We start from the raw sequence: 21,838 nt of genomic DNA, 5'->3' as shown, positions 1-21,838 counted from the left end.
TGGAATATATTAAAAATAGAAAATTTATTGATACAAATAATATGATTATACCACACACAAAAATTACAAAAACAAATAATGCAGGAAAATAACATCCCCTTGATAAAGCGGGTTCTTTTTCCCGCGAAACGCGCGTCGGGGTACCGATACCCGGTCCAGGACTCCTGCATCTCAGTCTTTTGGTGAGCATTACATCCCCAGGAACATGTAATTTGATACTTGTGGTAATATTGTAGCCTGGGGTTGATGGTGATGCCGCCTATACATGCTGATGTTGCACATTGCACTTTTTTCTATGGCATACTATTTGCACTCAGCAAATAATTACTGGATGTGGAGATACTGTGGCGCTCTGATGTTTCTCCTGCATTATTTGTTTTTGTAATTTTTGTGTGTGGTATAATCATATTATTTGTATCAATAAATTTTCTATTTGTAATATATTCCATTGCTCACGGTCTCTCCTATATTATTAATTCTAATTTTTGAGCAGGATTTGATTCTTTTGCTGTTCTTGTGACATGCATTTAATGCTATTGGGGTTTTTGTGTTTCTCAATTTTGTTTCTGGTGTCCTTCGACAGCTCTTTAGTCTTCACCATAGTGGAGTTTGGAGTGTGAATTTTTTAGTTTGTGAACAGGTGTCTTTTATACTGATAGCAAGATCAAACAGGTGCCATTACTATAGATAATGAGTTGAGGACAGAGGAGCCTCTTGAAGAAGAAGTTACAGGTCTGTCAGAGCCAGAAATCTTGCATGGTTTTAGATGACCAAATACTTATTTTACACCATAATTTGCAAAATAAATCTTGTAAATCAGACAAGTTGATTTTCTGGATTTGTTTTCTCACTTTGACTCTCATAGTTGTAGTCTACCTATGATGTCAATTACAGGCCTCTCTCATCTTTTTAAGTGGGAGAACTTGCACAATTGGTGGCTGACTAAATACTTTTTTTCCCCACTGTATATGCTGTTCAAGTTAGGCACAGAATAAGTGACTCCATAAAATGGAAATGTACACACTTAAAGAATCACTATCACAAGTGACATATTAAGACTATAACTAATTTCACTGCGTACTTCAAGTCATAAAAATGTAGTCATGTTTCTTTTGGAAATCTTTGTACCTTACACGTTTTCTCTAAAATACCTATACACACTCAACTGTACAGGAGCTGGAGTCACAAAACAGTAGGAGATTTATAATGGTCTTTATGGCAGGTTGATTTTTTTTTAAATGACTGGAACAGCTAAAGGGGTTTTCTCTTTGTGGAGAATAGTAGCACACCCCTTCCCAGCCTATCGGCTACTGACTGATTGATAGGTCCAGCTGCATGGTTGTGCTGCTGAAACAAACTGTGTACTCTCCAGTGCTGCAAGCAGAGGCAGCATCAGAGGCGTGTGAAGGGGAAACTGAAGATGAAAAACCAGGTCTAGGGATCCTGCCAGATTCAGAGGAGCACTTACAACCTGTGTCACAAGGCTCTATATCCACTATGAAAGGGGATATCAGAGTAATATTTTAGTACTAATAAACTATATTAGTGAGCCAATTAAATGGGCCATTTTGTTTTTATTTTGACAAATGATCCACGTGATCTTGTAGTACTTTCTAATATGTAAGATAAACAGGTTCTTCTTTTGTACTTTTTATTACACAGTTATCCTTTTCTTATAAGAGCACTTAATGGACGAGCATGTGACCAAACATGTCCATCATACTCATCCAATTGTAAAACACAAAATATGGAGGAGCTGTTTTTAATTGGAGGCAGCTGTTGGAGATGACCATCATAAGCTCCCCCTTAGCTGACATTATTTAGACAAGAGAGATGTATAAAAATAAAGTGGCCAACCCCTTAAATTGCCTTACTAATATACCTTAATTAGCACAGATGCATTGATCTTTGATCCCTCTCATTGTCCCAGCAGCTGCACTTCCATATTTGTTGCAACACACTCAGAGCCCTCTCTCCTTCCCTCTGAGTGTTGCTATGTGGTGAAGGCGGTTGTCTGTCTGTCTGACTCAGTTTTATAGCTAAGCCAGCCCCATTCTGTCATAGCTGATGTAGATACAAAGACAGAGGATGACTTATCTAAAGCAGTATAGTGATGCGCAGTACAACTCTTTTTGGCAAACTGGATCGCTTGGCTCCACTTACCAAAAATAGCTGGTTCTTTTGGATCCTAACTGGATACCTATAAAATATGTGTTCACAATAGGTGAACACACATTTATGATTAAATTAATGGTGCTGAGAAGGGTTTTATATTGGATTTTGGCAACCGAACACATTCATTTTATCCCGGAGAGATCCATTCAGAGATTTTAGTAGTTCTTACTAGGGTGCTAGCTCCCATCGTTCCCAGCAGGGAGCCTGCTCTTTGTACCGCATCGGACAAGTGAAACTTGGTGAGGGGTGATAGCCATGGGTGAGGCTCTCGTCTGAGGCACCCGGTCCCATTACATGAAAGTGCAGGTCCTGGCTGGGTGTGTGGACTTGTGCTGTGGGGGCATTATGCCCATGCAGGCCGCATGTAACCGCATGTTGCTGGTTTGTGAGGGCGAGAGGTTTCACATTTCAATGAGAGAAACCACGGTTCAAAAATAAATTATTTACTAAACTGTACCTTGGTAAGGGTTATGTACAAGGGATAGCAGGTACAAAGTCTTATGGATGTTGCCTTTATAATTTGAAACATTTTCCACACAGCATCCTTCCTCTGTAGTAAACTCCAGGGCTTTCTATACACACTGTTTCTCCCTTTTTCACCACAATCCAGCTTTAATGCTAGAGTCTTGATTAACAAGATGCCTTTGCTTGTTCAGCTGTTCCGCGTCCCATTTCTTCCACTATCGGTACCCTGGAACTCCCACTTGGGACCCTTCACTAATCCCAGACTCACAGTCCTGTTTAGGCCCGTTAACTTTTCAGTGTTACAAGCCCAAGATCTCATGGCTAGGCGTCCTTTCCTTTGTCACTTAATCTCAGGATCTTGCTATCCCTTGCCTCCAGCCTCCTCTCACTAAGGGTACCGTCTCACATAACGATTTACCAACGATCACGACCAGCGATACGACCTGGCCGTGATCGTTGGTAAGTCATTGTGTGGTCGCTGGGGAGCTGTCACACAGACAGCTCTCCAGCGACCAACGATGCCGAGGTTCGCTGGTAACCAGGGTAAACATCGGGTTACTAAGCGCAGGGCCACGCTTAGTAACCCGATGTTTACCGTGGTTACCAGCGTAAAAGTAAAAAAACCAAACCGTACATACTCACCATCTGATGTCCGTCAGGTCCCTTGCCGTCCGCTTCCCGCTCTGACTGAGTGCCGCCGTACAGTGAGAGCAGAGCGCAGCGGTGACGTCACCGCTGTGATCTGCTCTCACTTTCCGGCCGGCAGTTCCCCAAACGCGGCATGGCAACCAATCTCAATTCTAGCCAATTCTGCGTTGAAAAAGTCAAACAAAGCACCTTCACTTCCAAGTTCTGCCATGCGCCCAAACCGTGGTTTACCCCCCTCCCCCCACATATGGGGTATCGACGTATTCAGGAGAAATTGCACAACAACTTTTGTGGTTAATTTTTCCTTTTTACACTTGTGAAAATAAAAAAAATTGGTTCTGAAGTAAAATGTTTGTAAAAAAGTTAAATGTTCATTTTCTCCTTCCACATTGCTTCAGTTTCTGTGAAGCACGTAAAGGGTTAATAAACTTCTTGAATGTGGTGTTGAGCACATTGAGGGGTGCAGTATTTAGAGTAGTGTCACTTTTGAATATTTTCTGTCATGTATACCCCTCAAAGTAACTTCAAATGTGATATGGTCCCTAAAAAAATGGTTTTGTAAATTTTGCTGAAAAAATAATAAAAAATAAAATTGTTTCCAAAATTGTGCTGTTGTAAAGTAGACATGTGGGAAATGTTTTTATTAAGTATTTTGAGTGGCATATCTCTCTGATTTAAGGGCATATTTCTGTTTTTTTCATAAATAAACACAAGTCATATTGAAGAAATGTTACTGTTACCATGAAGTACAATGTCTCACGAAAAAACAATTTCAGAATAAGTGGAATATGTTGAAGCGTTCCAGAGCTATAACCACATAAAGTGACAGTAGTCAGAATTGTAAAAATTGGCTTGGTCATTGAACAGCAAATTGGCTCTGCCACTAAGGGGTTAATTGTTTTATTTTTAATGGAGCAAAAAGGGGGAGATTTGAGCTTCTTTTTTATTTGTTATACTGTTTAAAGCTTTTTTCTTTTACATTTTACTGTATTTAATAGTCCCCTTAGGATACTTAAATCTCATAGCAGAGCATCAGCAGTGCTATGTATAGCTAAAATAATGATCTCCGCAGGTGGATTGTGATAACCGGCATGGAGGTCTTCTGCAGACCCCTGGCTGTCATGGCAACCAATCAGCACCCCAGGATCATGTGACGGGAATGCTGTTGGGTGGGATCAATGACATAATTCCTGTCAGTGATTAACAGCGGCATTTAACTGGCTAACAGTAGATCTCCAATCCATCGGTGGCTGTTAGAGGCACTTGATGGCTGATTTAATCAGCCATCAGGTGTGTAGAAAGATGTGGGCTCAGCGTGAACCTGCATCAAAGGCAAGGACACAGCCTATGACATACATGTACGTCATCGGTGGTGAAGGGGTTAATGATATGTAAATGAGAAAAAAATTAAAACAATATTTTTAAAGCATCTTATTTTATTCTGTATCAAGCGTGAGCACCTTGGGCAGAAATACATGCACACAGGGCTTGAACAAGGGGTAGGCAGAGTAGGCTCATGCCTAGGGTGCCACCTCTTGCCTACCAAAAAAGAAATGCTGAATGTCTGTGGTGGGCTGATATCTACCTGCAGCCACAGACATTCAGCACAGTGATGGCTGGAGTGTGGGCATGGAGGTGAGTGGTCAGTCACTGACACCACTCACCCCTCTCTCTGTTCTGCACCCAGTTCTGCTCTCAATTGCCTTCACGTCTATCAGAATGCAGTTGCTGTGTGCGCAGTCTGTGGGACAGAAGCAGAGGAGCTGTAAGCTGTTGGAGTAGGTGCACACGGGACATTGGATGGTGCAGTGACGTCAATCGCAATGTACAGCGTCCACTACTGCCCAAAGAGACGGTGGACAGGAGCCAGGATTGCCAGGATTAGGTGAGTATGAGCTTGTTTTAAAATTCTTATATTACAGTGCGGGGGGCATAAAATGAGGGGAGGGCTGTGCTGATGGGAGGCATAAAATGATGGGCTGTGCTGATGGGGGGAATAAAATGAGGGGCCGTGTGTTATGACCCCAATGGCAGAGGGTCTCAAAAGTACATACCAAGTCTGCAAACATAAAAAACCAGCTCATAGGGCAGTGGTAACTGGGCTAACCGTATATCTAATCCTAGCACCACAAATAGCAGCAGCCGGGGAACGTGCCTACGTTGGTTCTAGACGTCTCGCGCCAGCCGGAGAACTAACTAACCCTAAAAGGGAAAAGATAGACCTTTCTTGCCTCCAGAGAAAAGACCCCAAAAGTTGGATACAAGCCCCCACAAATAATAACGGTGAGGTAAGGAGAAAAGACAAACGTAAGAATGAACTAGATATTTAGCAAAGAGAGGCCCACTGACTAATAGCAGAATATAGTAAGATGACTTATACGGTCAGCAAAAACCCTATCAAAATTTCCACGCTGGATATTCAAGAACCCCCGAACCGTCTAACGGCCCGGGGGGAGAATACCAGCCCCCTAGAGCTTCCAGCAAAATCAGGAATTACATTTAGTACAAGCTGGACAGAAAATAAGAGCAATACAGATAACCAAAAAACAAGGAAGCAGGACTTAGCTTAATTTTTCAAGAACCCAGACCAGCAGACAGGAGCAAACAGAAAGGATCTGATTACAACGATGCCAGGCACTGGACTGAGGATCCAGGAAGTTTATATAGCAACAACCCTGGACTAACGACCCAGGTGGGTGCCAAACTGAGGAAAGACAATCCCAGAGTCATATCACTAGTGACCACAAGAGGGAGCCAAAAAAGTCTAATTCACAACAGCCATGCATATGGGGGGAATAAAATGGGGTGAGGCACTGTGCTGATGGGAGGGAATTAAATGAAATAAGGGGCTGTGCAGATGGGGGAATAAACTGACAGGCTGTGCAGATGGGGGGAATAAATTGAGAGAGTGTGCAGATGAGAGGAGTAAAATGAGGGGCTGTGCAGAGGAAGGGATAAAATGTGCACCTGTGCAGATGGGGGAATAAAATAAGGTGAGGGGCTGTACTGATGGGGGAATAAAATGAGGGGAGGGTTTGTGCTGATGGGGGGACTAAAATGAGCGGCTGTGCAGAGGGGGTATAAAATACGGGGCTCTGTAGATGGGAGAATAAACTGTGGGGCTGTGCAGATGAAGGACTAAACTGAGGAGCTGTGCAGAGGTGGGTAATAAAATGAGGAACTGTGCAGAGGGGCATAAGATGAGAGGGCTGTGCAGATGGGGGAATAAAATGAGGGTCTGTGCAGAGGATAAATAAATAAGGGGATGTGCAGGGAGGCACGAAATAAGGCAGTGCCATAAAATAAGGGGCTGTGCGAGGGCATAACATGAGGGTGTGTGCATTTGGGCTGTGAAATGAGGGTGTGGTGACCATCATACTGTGTAGGGGGACAGTGTGAGGAGTAGTTACAGTTTCAAGAGGGAAGCATGGTGGGCAGTATGAGGACATAGTGTGAAAAGGGGCACAGAATGCATATGGACAGGATGAAATGGAGGCACAATATGGAGAGGGGTTGCATGGTTGGGGGACAGTGTGCAGATACAAAAAGTGTAATGGATAATTAGAGAGGGGACAACCATGGTATAGTCCATGGATCATAATGGCAGATGGTGTGGTGGTTATAGCTGATAATGGCAGACATATACTATAAAAGGCTTATTTAGAATCTTAATATGGACAGATATTTTTATGCAGAGGGCATTTTAATAACACTCATATTTTTAAGAGCACTGAGTCAGGATTTGCTGCAAAAGACCGGAGAAGAGGGAGGTCTACAGAGAACAGCTGTGGATGTGAAAAGTTATCATGGTATTTAGTCAAGATGGAGATGAAAAGAGATGACTGTAAGATGTAATCTATAAGGTACCTGGATGTAAATGTGTATCTGCGATACTAACTAATTCTTATTAGTACTGTGGTTCCTGCATTATCCACAGTCTGATGATGGCTGTTAATAACTTCCAGTATCTCCTTACTATTGTTAAGTACATACTAATTATGCAAATTGTCTGAAGAGACAATTTGCATAATTAGCATATTACCCATATTGCGGCTTTAAGTCTCCTCATCTCGGCATGCTTAGCATGTCGATCTCCGGAAGGAGAAATTATACTTCTTGATTAAGTATATACTGGAAGTTGAGGGTTTGAGATACAGTTATTTTTGTGGCTGACTTGGTATTACAATTGATTGCTGTACTAAGCTTGATTCTTTTATTCAACTACTCTTGGTTTTGGTTATGCATTCATGTACTGATGGAGGTTCTGGTGATATATTAATTTACTGTTGCTGATTCTGGTGATGTAGTCAAGTACTGATGGTGAGTCTGTTGATGTATTCATGTACTGATGGTGGATATAGTGTTGCATTCATGTACTAATGGTGTTTCTGGTGATGTATTCATGTACTGATGGTGGTTCTGGTGACATTCATGTACTGACGATGGTTCTGGTAATGTATTTATTTATTGATGATGTTTTTGGTGCCATATTCATGTACTACTGATGGCTCTGGTGCTCTAATTATATACTGACAATGTTTTGTCTTCATATTCATGTACTAATAATGGTTCTGGTGATGAATATATCATTATTATCACTACATGAATACAGCACCAAAACAACCATCATCACATGAATGTCACAATTACCAGAATACATCACCAGAACCACCACCAGTTTTGTGCAAGCTATATTTGTCACATGACAGATGTAAAAACCATCAGATGTATCCCTTTATCTATAATGGGCATCTGTTTATTTTCCATTAGAGTATTTGCCAATGATGGATACCTTATTTGAAACCAAACAGACCCAATTATAGTTACGCTTTATTAGTTTCCATAACTATCGTTGGGTTCTACATTAAAATATAGGATGTCAGGGATGAATATTGTTATTTTTTTCCCCTGTATTATGTAAATGGTCAGAAAAAAATTATTGATTCTGTATCTAGCTTTGAAATTTCACAACCTTTTAAGTCACATCCCTAAAGTACACCACTTTTTTTTACGTTTGATAACTTATGTTGTGAAAAAGGTAACAATTCTAGTGGAAGTGGTCATCAGAGTTTGCTACCCAACCATCACATGGGAAGGAGGGATATGCATTAGGGGTCCTGTTACCTTAGTCTCTCATTCATTCCTTTACTTTGGGTTGGAGGGGGAGACACCATAGATTTCATCTGCCTAAGGTATCAAATACTTTGTCCTAGCCCTGCATGCACATACTTACTTTGTCATGCCATCAATGAGGTTATTAATGGTTGTTTTTCATCCTGAATGTACTTGGGCATGCAAATCATCAAGAATCACTGATGGCTGCTCCCTTTGCAATTGATGATCAATGATATCCCAGATGTGCTTTACGGGAGCCATTGTAGCAAGCTTAAGCCATGGAGACTTTTCACAGTAGCATGAACAACATGCAACCTGGCATTGATATGTTGAAAAATGGTTCCTGGGACACTTTGAAGAAATGGCCGTACCACTTGTTGATTAAATCAATGTAAAGCAAATTGTTAGTGAACCTGAAATGAAGACTAGAGGGGTCTGGCTATTGTATAATATGCCACTCCAAAGCATAATCCTGGAAGTTGGCTCAGTGTGACATTCCCTTGTGAATGCCTCTGCATGGTGTTACTCACGTAGACTCCCGACCAATCTCCAGATATAATTTTGTCCAAGGCAAAAGTGAGACTCATCCTTGAAGAGGATAGACTTCCATTCCAACCCCCCTTACATCTTGCTTTGCATCATAATAGGCTTTGAGAGCGGTGGCGTGAGGTCAATGTAACACCTGTAGTTGGACATCTGAATCATAGCCCATTGTCGTGGAAATGCCTTGTGATGTTTTGTTTAGACAGTATCATGTCTTAGACTCAGAATATGACATCTAATTTCACTTGTAGTACAGAATGGATCACTACATGCTATTCTTTTAATTTGAGGATCCATCTGTTCAACTGTTTGCCTCTTTCCACTTCTTCTGTTCTTCCAGTTTGTCAATGTTTTACCAACCACTGGGACACACAAAGTTGAACAATTATGGCATTTCAGCTTACCCATGTTATGATCTGCCACTGTGATAAATTAATGACTCTCAGTTAAAGGGTTCTGCTCCTCTCAGTTTATGATATGATTTGATAACTGGCCCGCCAAGAAACAGACAACATTGTGCACTTAGAATATAGGAAATTCAGAGCATAATAAAAAAAAAGCTGCAAGAAATTACAAAATTTGAATAAAAGTCCCAGTAAAAGTCTCTTTACCAAATTTTCAGTGGAGATGGAGCTGAAAGACCAAAGAGAACTTCACAATAGGCAGAATAAAATGAAGAGATAAGGGCAGCACAACCCTATCACAGTCTGAATGGTGCCCTGAAAAACCCACAGACCATCAACTTTTGTAATAATTCTTTGATACTCTGATAAGACAGGCTTGTCTTATGTTTTCAACACCTAAAATGCTCTTCTTCGAATAATCGGCGGGATTCTTTATAAATAAGAGTAGCCAAACCTATACCTCTCTGATTTATAGAGGTAAGTGGTGAGGTAAGGCTATAAGGATATGCTTATTATTATAGAAACTTGATTTCAGCTCACCTAGTAGCTCTGTGCTCATCCACCTGGGGCTCAGACACTGGCCTCGCCCTGGCCTCACATCAAGGAAAATAGAAAAAATTGGAGTCCGGCTCAACAGGACTGAATTTTCCTTTTCTTTTTCTTTTTCAAAAGAAATGATAGTGCATACAAATGAAAAATGTACATTTTCGACATGACCCAGTCGACGCGTTTAGACTGCACTAGGCAGTCTTACTCATGACTCAAGACTGCCTAGTGCAGTCGAAATGCGTCGACTGGGTCATGTTGACCATGTACATTTTTCTTTTGTATGCACTATAATTTCTTTTGAAAAAGAAAAAGGAAAGGAAAATCCAGTCCTGTTGAGCCGGACTCCAATTTCTTCTATATGCTTGTTATGCTCTGGGGTATGGAGACACCCGAAAATATAATACGTGACATTAAATTTGTAGTGGATAATGTTTCTGCTAATTGAATTTTGCAGAAGTGTCGAATTTGAATTTTGCCTGATCCACTCATCTCTAATTTACCAATAGTGTAGTTATAGATTGTATGAGGTATATATACATATATAAAGCCAAAGCAATGATTTCCTATTACTTTTCCATAACTTGGCACACTTGGCCATTGGACAGGTTTTATTGCAATGTTGATGTTGTTGATATTTTTCCTTCTTCCTTATGATTTGTTCCATGCAATATATTTCCTGCTTGTTCCTATATCGTGTAGATCTGCATGCTTTAAGAGAACCTACATGTTCTAAGACACCTTTGCTAAGGATTATTCTGGTGGGCTGCCATCTCTAATTAATCCTGTAATGGAAACACAAATAGCAGAAAGTCATTAGTGCTAATGGCGACACGCTGCCATATGGTTTTCAGTTCCGATCACATATGAACATTTTCATGAGAATAGTCTTTACCATGGACAGGTTTTTCAATGTGCACAGAGTGATCTCATTGCCACTATTTGTCACTTGACCTTGAACATCATGACATCCTGACATTGCTCCTCCTAAATATTGCATGCTGGGATGTGTGAAATAACATCTGCTATTTTAAGTGCATTACCAGAACAGCGCCATGCTAACAACAAACATTAAGGAACATCAAAGGCAACTAACACTGTGAAATTATCTGTGATGTGGTACAAAAAAAAACATGAAAAGGGACTAAGTGTTCTTAATGTGAAAAGGACATTTAATTAAAGAAATGATAAAAAAGGATATTTCCTAAATGGATCCAAAATGTTTTGATAAATGTTGAAAATTAAAATAAATTCACTATAGATTTTTAACCTCTTGAAACACCATCGAGTCAGCTTTTTTTCTGTTTTAAAATGAATATTTTTTTTAACATTTAGTTATGTCAAACATTATTGGCAAATAATCTCAGCCAGTTACTTGACACAGTTCTGTCTGCTAACACTAGATGGCGCTTAAAAGCTTAATGCATACTGTTTCATAAATGAGATTATAAGATGTATGCAGTAAGCTCATAAGCTCCCCCTAGTGGTGGCTGCAGGTAGCAACAAAATATCACTTGATTTTAGGCTTATACAGAAAATTTGGAGATCTGAAAGAAAAATAAAGAATTTCAACCTTTATAAAGATATAATTTGAAATTAATATAAGAATAATTCTAGGCCTATCTGAATGGCACATACCACATGTTACACATTGACACATATTCTAATATGGAGACAGGATGTTTGACCAGTTATGAGAAATGAATATGAAGTGTCATTCAGAACTTTTCATAGTATAGTAAACTTTGTCGGTATCAATGTACAAACAGGACATAATTAATGAGGTTTTATAGGTTATTTGGAAAATGCTTTCTTCTGATTATAATCAATGTATTTTCAAATTGTTTATTTCCATTAAATCAGTGCATAAATCACATCAAGTGCAGTACCAACACATTAACATTCTGTAAACTTCACCAGGTTTAAATTCCTATTCTTTTACATCCATAAGGAAAGCGGAGTGTCCTGCACACATGTGCAAAGTTTCAGGGGTGTTCCCCATTTCTAAAGCATGCGCTGCTGTGGCTATCCTACGATTGCATAGGAGTGAAAATGTGTCTAAACTATTATAGTGCATGTTTTTATAATTACAGATGAATATTCTGCATATATACATATGTATGTATATATTGAGGTAGACTGACTTGCTCGACTGCTTAAAGAGGTAGTCACAGGAACACTTTCGGTTTAAGTTTTCCACTGGTTTATTAAAACTGTACTGCATAAACCAGTTCAAAATTAGGTAAAAAAAACATGGTCCTTCTGGCATAACAGGAAAAACAAAATAGCATACAGTACAGTCTGCGTGGTTGTGGCTGTGTGGCTGCAGTCTTTGCCGCCCACTCAGGGAAACAAAAACAAGGTTCAGTTCTGTTTAACGTGAGAACAGGTCTGGAGCTCTCATCTCCAGGCACACTGAACACTGGGACCTGGGCAGGTACCTACTGCTGCCCATTATAGCTGTGTTACCTTAACATAATAAGAATTCAAAGCTGGTGAACGATGAACAAATTATTATTATTCATATTGCATACAGAATGGTGAATATTCTGAAAATACACTTGATGTGATTTATGTATTGATTTCATGGAAATGAAGAATTTGAGAAAAAAGAAAATGTTTTATGAAGAGGATTGAGATATTCTGAATAACACCCAGACGTGGAGGTTGTTCGCCTGTTTCATGTGGACTTGTTCTATTTGAGTCCCATTATTGTGCCAGTGTTTGGGTCAACTAGAAGATCCAACGAGGTAGTGAATCATAAAGAAAATTTAATAAATGTAAACTTTATACAATAATTATGCAACCATGTATTTGATTAATAATATAAAGCTCATATGGCTTCAAGTGAGACAATAAATAATAATCGTTATAAAAACATATCTGCGATTTTAAGTGGCAGTGACCAACAAAAACAAACATTTCCAATTAATGAGGCCATGTTCAATTATAACTATTATTTATTTTTGCTGAGGAAAAGCATGGGGGTGTTGTTTTTTAACAGAATAGTCATTCATTTTGCTGCACACACTCAGTCGTAAAACAATGGGACCATAGAGTGGAGGACAGAACCGTCTTCTCTGGGCACAAAGGCTGCATGTTTTTTGCTATGTCATTTTGAATACTCATAACAATGGTCCATTAACACTGAGGCCCTTAGGTTAATCAGATAATAATCACAGTACGTTATGATATTTTGATATATATATATGTCTTCCTTTGTGTTCCATTCAGTTTGGAGGATTATTCACAGTAGTTTCAGCAAATATGAATGTATAGAGCCTAATGAGATTTTGAGATTGATAATGAGATCTTTCTCTTAATGTAACCACATTCTTTGGTGCTGAGTGCATTTTGCAGCAAATTAATTAATTTGCTGCAATTCTGAATATAGTTTAGAAAAAATATTTTGTAGATTACCGCATCAATTTCATTACATGATTAATAATTCTAGCAGAGTTGACGCAAATCCATAGTCTGCTATGACTAAAAACAGTTCTGCTTAGAGCAGAGATGTCAAACTCAAATACACAGGGGGCCAAAATTAAAAGGAACCTGTCAGCAGCTTTGAGTTAATGATATGCTCGTGCTCCGGGGCCTGCAGGCACGTGATGGCAGCAACGCCGCCTGCGCTGTAGCATGATAGCATCTATAATGTGTATTTAATTATTGTTCTTGATGGTATACAAAAATTAAGAAAAAAACATCAGTAAGTCTACGTTCACATTTGCGGTCTGCGCCGCAGCGTCGGGCGCCGCAGCGTCGCCGCATGCGTCATGCGCCCCTATATTTAACATGGGGGCGCATGGACATGCGTCGCACTTGCGTTTTGCGCTGCATGCGTCCCTGCGGCGCCCGCGTCCGGGCGCAGAGGACGCAGCAAGTTGCATTTTTGCTGCGTCCAAAATCAATTAAAAAAAGGACGCATGCGGCGCAAAACGCAGCGTTGTGCATGCGTTTTGCTGCGTTTTTGTTTGCGTTGTGCGTTGCGGCGCTGACGCTGCGGCGCACAACGCAAATGTGAACGTATCCTATGAAATTGGGGCCGGCCACACCTGTGCAGTAGCTGCTATCGACATTCGGCCATCTTGGTAGAGAAAATAAATTGCCTCCTCCAAGATGGAGCATCCAGCGCCTGTGCAGTACCATCTATCGGATGCTAGTTTTTTTTCTATGTTAATCTGAGAGCAGAATGATATAGGACCGGATACTCTGGTCCAGCAATGTGTCACTTAGGCCGGCATCACACTCAGCGTATGAAAATAAGGTCCGTTTTTTACAGCCGTAATACGCAGAAATGTTCCCAAAATAGTGATCCGTATGTCATCCGTAGGCAGGGTGTGGCAGCGTATTTTGCGCATGTCATTCTCTGTATGTAATCCGTATGGCATCCATACTGCGATATTTTCTCGCAGGCTTGCAAAACCGACATCTAATGGATTTATGTGCTCAAATGTTCGTTAAAACATATATACAGTATCTATATATATATGTATATGTCATTGAGACATATATATATATATATTTAATTCAGCGCTAGATAGCATAAAAGCGGATAATTCAATTGCCGGCTTTTGTGATCTCCTTCCCAAACCCGACATGATATGAGACATGGTTTATATACAGTAAACCATCTCATATCCCTTTTTTTTTGCATATTCCACACTACTAATGTTAGTAGTGTGTATGTGCAAAATTTGGGCGCTCTAGCTCCCGCGCAATTTTCTCCGCCAGAGTGGTAAAGCCAGTGACTGAGGGCAGATATTAATAGCCTAGAGAGGGTCCATGGTTATTGCCCCCCCCGGCTAAAAACATCTGCCCCAAGCCACCCCAGAAAAGGCACATCTGGAAGATGCGCCTATTTTGGCACTTGGCCACTCTCTTCCCACTCCCGTGTAGCGGTGGGATATGGGGTAATGAAGGGTTAATGTCACCTTGCTATTGGAAGGTGACATTAAGCCAGGTTAATAATGGAGAGGCGTCAATTATGACACCTATCCATTATTAATCCAATAGTAAGAAATGGTTAATAAAACACACACACATTATTACAAAGTACTTTAATGAAATAAAGACACAGGGTGTTGTAATATTTTATTAGACTCTTAATCCACCTGAAGACCCTTGCTCTGTAAAAAAGGAAAAATAAAAAAACAACAATATCCCATACCTTCCGTTGTTCAGGTCACATCCCACGATGTAAATCCATCCGCAAGAACTCCACGCCGCATGGACCCCTCCCCACCCCTGGGATCCAGGCCGCCGCTGGGATCCAGGCTGCCGCTGGGATTCCGAACGCCACTGGGATCCAGACCGCCGCTGGGATCCAGGCCGCCGCTGGGAAATTTTCCCACGCTACAGTTCATATGAGTTTATGCCACCAGGGGGCGCAGCTTTGGTGACGGCACCGCTAGTCACCGAAGCTCCGTTCCCTGCTTTTCATTCATTCCCCATCTTTTACAGTCGGGAGCAGCTGCATTAGCAGGGCTCCCAGTTGTAAATATATTTAACCCATTCTGATGGATTTACAGCGTGGGACTTGACTGTACGTCGAACAGGTATGGGATATTGTTGTTTTTTATTTTTATTTTTTTTTTTCCAGAAGAACGAGGGCTTCACTTTGGATTGAGCATACAATAAAGATATTAAAAACCTGTGTGTTTCTTTCTTTCATTAAAATACTTTATTCTTAAAGTGTGTGTGTGTATTTTTAACCATTTCCTACTATTGGATTAATAATTGATAGGTGTCTTATTGACACCTCTCCATTATTGACCAGGCTTATTGTCACCTTAAATTGCAAAGTGACATTAACCCCTTATTACCCCATATGCCAATGCCACAGGGCAGTGAGAAGATAGAGGCTAAGTGCCAGAATAGGTGTATCTTACAGATGCGCCTTTTCTGGGGTGGCTGGGGGCAGATGTTTTTAGCCGGGGATGGCCAGTAACCATGGTCCCTCTCTAGGCTATTAATAACTGTCCTCAGTCACTGGCTTTCCCACTCTGGCGGAGAAAATTGTGCGGGAGCCCACAACATTTTTTTTCTGTGAAGTAACCCTTTAAATTAACACCTACAGTACAGTACATTCACACTGTGTTGCTCCACATGGAAAGAGCTCCTCATAAGCCTCCTGCTAGGTCTGACTTCCAGACCAATACTGACACACCCAAACTCTCTTGCAGGGTTTTTTTTTCTTTCCTCTAGATTCTATGGCCATGGGCCACTATAAGATCTGGGCTGGAGGAAATGGACCGGCCCCACTACCTTCCTGCAGTCCGTTTCAAAAATAAAAGCCCATACCGGGTTTTCCTGAATAATTTCTGGGTCAAATAACTTGACCCAGTTCACACTCACTTTTATTCTTCCCTGTGTCTCACAGCCAAACCTGCTGTGAGCACAGGGCACTCCAGCGGATCTAATATGCTTCTAAGCACATCCTGGGGGATACATAGCGACCCTCGCATATGACACCGGTCACTTGCCTTACAATATATATATATATATATATATATATATATATATATATATATATATATATATACACATTACAGACCAAAAGTTTGGACACACCGTCTCATTTAAAGATTTTCTGTATTTTCATGACTATGAAAATTGTACATTCACACTGAAGGCATCAAAACTATGAATTAACTCATGTGGAATTATATACTTAACAAAAAAGTGTGAAACAACTGAAATTATGCCTTATATTCTAGGTTCTTCAAAGTAGCCACCTTTTGCTTTGATGACTGCTTTGCACACTCTTGGCATTCTCTTGATGAGCTTCAAGAGGTAGTCACCGGGAATGGTCTTCCAACAATCTTGAAGAAGTTCCCAGAGATGCTTAGCACTAGTTGGCCCTTTTGCCTTCATTCTGCGGTCCAGCTCACCCCAAACCATCGCGATTGGGTTCAGGTCTGGTGACTGTGGAGGCCAGGTCATCTGGCGCAGCACCCCATCACTCTCCTTCTTGGTCTAATAACCCTTACACAGCCTGGAGGTGTGTTTGGGGTCATTGTCCTGTTGAAAAATAAATGTTGGTCCAACTAAACGCAAACTGGATGGAATAGCATGCCGCTGCAAGATGCTGTGGTAGCCATGCTGGTTCAGTGTGCCTTCAATTTTGAATAAATCCCCAACAGTGTCACCAGAAAAGCACCCCCACACATCACACCTCCTCCTCCATGCTTCACGGTGGGAACTAGGCATGTAGAGTCCATCCGTTCACCTTTTCTGCATCGCACAAAGACACGGCGGTTGGAACCAAAGATCTCAAATTTGGACTCATCAGACCAAAGCACAGATTTCCACTGGTCCATTCCTTGTGTTCTTTAGCCCAAACAAGTCTCTTCTGCTTGTTGCCTGTCCTTAGCGGTGGTTTCCTAGCAGCTATTTTACCATGAAGGCCTGCTGCACAAAGTCTCCTCTTAACAGTTGTTGTAGAGATGTGTCTGCTGCTAGAACTCTGTGTGGCATTGACCTGGTCTCTAATCTGAGCTGCTGTTAACCTGTGATTTCTGAAGCTGGTGACTCAGATAAACATATCAGAAGCAGAGTGTCAGGACTCTGAACATTTTTTACCTTTTGTGCATTACTGCCCTCTTCCAAGATGGCGTCTTTGGTCTCATGTGCACTGTGTCTTCCTGCTATAAAACTACACTCCAGCCTTCAGTCTGTGCTAGAGTATTCTGCCTTGCATCTAGCTCCTGACCTCTGATTACTCCCTGGCTATACACCTGCTCCTGTGAACCTGTGTGGTGATCCTGCTACTCTGCTCTGAGTTCCTGCTGCATACACAAGTTTCCAGTAATACTCCTTCATCTGCTGCTCGTGTTTACTTCATCTGCAATTGCTGGACATGTAAGCTGCTGCTGCTTTGCTATAACCTGAGACTATTAACCAGGCCTCCCTGGTTGAGCTAAGATATGATTTGAACTGCCTATAAGCATATCTATCTGTGTCTGGACTAAGACAAGGATTTATTCGTGTCAAGTATCCTCAAGAATAACTGTGCTTCATAGACTTTCTGCTTGATTGCATTTTTCTCTGAAGACTGCTAAGCTGCATTTATTATTTGCACCAAGTGTTGTGGACTTGAGTTTCTCTCTGCACCTGTTTGAATCACCATGTGATAATATAGACTTTACCACTTATAAAACTGTGTCCTGTAGTTGTCTTGTTCCACGCAATGAGTCTCCTGAGTTATCCCCTATAATTATTACACAGAGGTGACTCTTGGTCTTCCTTTCCTGGGGCGGTCTGTTATGATTTTCCCAATGGCAGGGAAATCAAAATAACAACGGACTAGCTCTCGGGTGATGGAAACTAAAGTGACCGTGACCTGAACCTGACACGACACTGGAAGTAGCCGGGGAGTGTTTCCTACGATGCCCTAGACACCACGCGCCAGCCGGAGATCTAACTACCCCTATCAGAGGAATATACAGGCCTGCCTTACCTCCAGAGATGAACCCCAAAAGGAGATAGCAGCCCCCCACAGATATTGACGGTGAGTCAAGAGGAAAAGACATACGTAGGATGAACAGCAGATTTAGCACAGTGAGGTCCGCTTACTAGATAGCAGAAGTACAGGAAAGAGTCACTTCACGGTCAACTTCAAAACACTACTCAAAAACACCATCCTGAAATTACTTTAAAACTCCAGTGACAACTCATGCCACTGGAGTGGCAATTCCAGTCCACGAGAGCTTCCAGCTACAGAGAGTCACATTGCAAATAGCTGGACAAAAATAGCATAAACTAGAAACAAAATTCAACTTAGCTGAACAGGATCTTGAGGCAGGAGAAAGCAACAGAATGCTACTGATACATTGTTGGCCGGCATCAGACCAGCAGCCAAGCAGCCTTAAATAGGAAACTCCCCTAATGGGTGTCAACAGGTGATCAAGGATAGAAGAAGGCAAATAAGTGGCACTACCATAAAGCACCACCGGGGGAGCCCACAAACAGAATTCACAACAGTACCCCCCCCTTAAGGAGGGGGCACCGAACCCTCACCAGAACCACCAGGGCGATCTGGATGAGCAGTATGAAATACACGAACCAAATCAGGAGCATGAACATCAGATGCTGTCACCCAAGAATTATCCTCCTGACCATAGCCCTTCCACTTAACCAGATACTGAAGTTTCCGTCTGGAAACACGGGAGTCCAAGATCTTTTCCACCACATACTCCAACTCACCCTCAACCAGCACAGGAGCAGGAGGATCAGCAGACGGAACAACCGGCACCTCATACCTCCGCAACAATGACCGATGAAAAACATTATGAATAGTAAAAGATGCTGGGAGGTCCAAACGAAAGGACACAGGATTGAGAACCTCCAGAATCCTATAAGGGCCGATAAACCGAGGCTTAAACTTAGGAGACGAGACCTTCATAGGAACAAATCGAGAAGACAACCAAACCAGGTCCCCAACACAAAGACGAGGACCGACACGCCGATGACGATTAGTGAACTGTTGAGTCTTCTCCTGGGACAACTTCAGATTGTCCACAACCTGTCCCCAAATCTGATGCATTCTATCAACCACAGCATCTACTCCAGGACAATCCGAAGACTCCAATTGACCGGACGAAAAGCGAGGGTGAAACCCTGAATTACAAAAAAATGGAGAAACCAAAGTGGCAGAACTGGCCCGATTGTTAAGGGCAAACTCTGCCAATGGCAAAAAATCAAGCCAATCGTCCTGATCAGCGGACACAAAACACCTCAAGTAAGTCTCCAAAGTCTGATTAGTACGCTCAGTCTGGCCATTAGTCTGAGGATGGAATGCAGACGAAAAAGACAAGTCGATGCCCATCCTGGCACAGAACGCCCGCCAAAATCTAGACACAAACTGAGTACCCCTGTCAGACACTATATTCTCAGGAATACCATGCAAACGCACAACATTCTGAAAAAATAGAGGGACCAGCTCAGAGGAGGAGGGCAATTTGGGCAAAGGTACCAAGTGAACCATCTTGGAAAAACGGTCACACACCACCCAGATGACGGACATCCTACGAGAAACAGGAAGGTCAGAAATAAAGTCCATAGAGATGTGCGTCCAAGGCCTCTTAGGAATAGGCAAGGGCAACAACAACCCGCTGGCCCGGGAACAGCAGGGCTTAGCCCGAGCACAAACATCACAAGACTGCACAAAAATACGTACATCTCGAGACAAGGAAGGCCACCAGAAGGACCTAGACACCAGATCCCTGGTGCCAAAAATTCCAGGATGACCTGCCAACGCGGAAGAGTGAACCTCCGAAATAACTCTACTGGTCCAGTCATCAGGGACAAACAGTCTACCAGGCGGACAGCGATCAGGCCTATCCACCTGAAACTTCTGCAAAGAGCGCCGCAGGTCTGGGGAGACAGCTGACAATATCACCCCATCCTTCAGGATGCCAGTAGGTTCGGAATCACCAGGCGAGTCAGGCTCAAAACTCCTAGAGAGGGCATCCGCCCTCACATTCTTAGACCCAGGCAGATATGAAACCACAAAGTTAAATCGAGAGAAAAACAACGACCAGCGCGCCTGTCTAGGATTCAGACGCCTGGCTGACTCAAGATAAATTAGATTTTTGTGGTCAGTCAAGACCACCACCTGGTGTCTAGCACCCTCAAGCCAATGACGCCACTCCTCAAATGCCCACTTCATGGCCAAGAGCTCCCGATTTCCAACATCATAATTTCGCTCAGCGGGCGAAAACTTTCGAGAGAAAAACGCACATGGTCTCATCACTGAGCAGTCAGGACCTTTCTGCGACAAAACTGCACCTGCTCCGATCTCGGAAGCATCTACTTCAACCTGGAACGGGAGCGAAACATCAGGCTGGCGCAACACAGGAGCAGAAGAAAAGCGGCGCTTAAGCTCCCGAAAGGCCTCCACAGCCGCAGAGGACCAATTAGCAACATCAGCACCCTTCTTGGTCAAATCAGTCAAAGGTTTAGCAATGGCAGAAAAACCCGCTATGAATCGGCGATAGAAATTAGCAAATCCCAAGAATTTCTGAAGACTCTTTAGAGAAGTAGGTTGTACCCAATCACAAATAGCCTGAACCTTAACAGGGTCCATCTCCATAGATGAAGGGGAAAAAATATATCCCAAAAAGGAAATTCTCTGAACCCCAAAAATACACTTTGAGCCCTTCACAAATAGAGAATTAGCTCGTAAAACCTGAAAAACTCTCCTGACCTGTTGAACATGAGATTCCCAGTCCTCCGAAAAAATCAAAATATCATCCAAATACACAATCATAAATTTATCCAGATATTCACGGAAAATATCGTGCATAAAGGACTGAAAAACGGAAGGGGCATTCGCGAGACCGAAAGGCATTACCAAATACTCAAAATGGCCTTCAGGCGTATTAAATGCGGTCTTCCACTCATCCCCCTGCTTAATCCGCACCAAATTATACGCACCACGTAGATCGATCTTAGTGAACCACTTCGCCCCCTTTATGCGAGCAAAAAGATCAGTCAGTAAAGGTAACGGGTACTGGTATTTAACTGTAATCTTATTCAGAAGTCGATAGTCGATACAAGGTCTCAATGAACCATCCTTCTTACCCACAAAGAAAAACCCTGCCCCCAGTGGAGACAAAGAGGGGCGAATATGACCCTTTTCCAAAGATTCTCTGATATACTCCCGCATAGCAGTATGTTCAGGTACAGACAAATTAAACAAGCGACCCTTAGGAAATTTACTACCGGGAATCAACTCAATAGCGCAGTCACACTCTCTGTGAGGGGGGAGAGAATCAGTTTTAGGCTCCTGAAAGACATCATAAAAATCTGACAGAAATGCTGGGATCTCAGAGGGAGTGGATGAAGAAATGGGAACCAAAGGTGCATCCCCATGAATCCCCTGACATCCCCAGCTCAGCACAGACATTGATCTCCAGTCCAAGACTGGATTATGAATT

General features: G+C 42.1%; 1 long non-coding RNA gene across 1 annotated transcript in view; it reads right to left on the bottom strand.

Annotated features, from left to right (window-relative positions):
• Positions 1-10,266: 10,266 nt before the first annotated feature.
• Positions 10,267-21,838, bottom strand: part of LOC143793850 (uncharacterized) — a 118,428-nt gene continuing 106,856 nt past the window's right edge. The window contains exon 3 of the long non-coding RNA XR_013220296.1: positions 10,267-10,681. This is a non-coding gene — a long non-coding RNA (uncharacterized LOC143793850). The remainder of the gene's footprint in view (positions 10,682-21,838) is intronic.

The sequence above is a fragment of the Ranitomeya variabilis genome, chromosome 1 (assembly GCF_051348905.1).
Source record: "Ranitomeya variabilis isolate aRanVar5 chromosome 1, aRanVar5.hap1, whole genome shotgun sequence".
In the NCBI taxonomy this organism is placed as follows: domain Eukaryota; kingdom Metazoa; phylum Chordata; class Amphibia; order Anura; family Dendrobatidae; genus Ranitomeya; species Ranitomeya variabilis.
The sequence above is the reverse complement of the archived record's forward strand: the minus strand, read 5'-3'. Positions and strand labels throughout refer to the sequence as shown.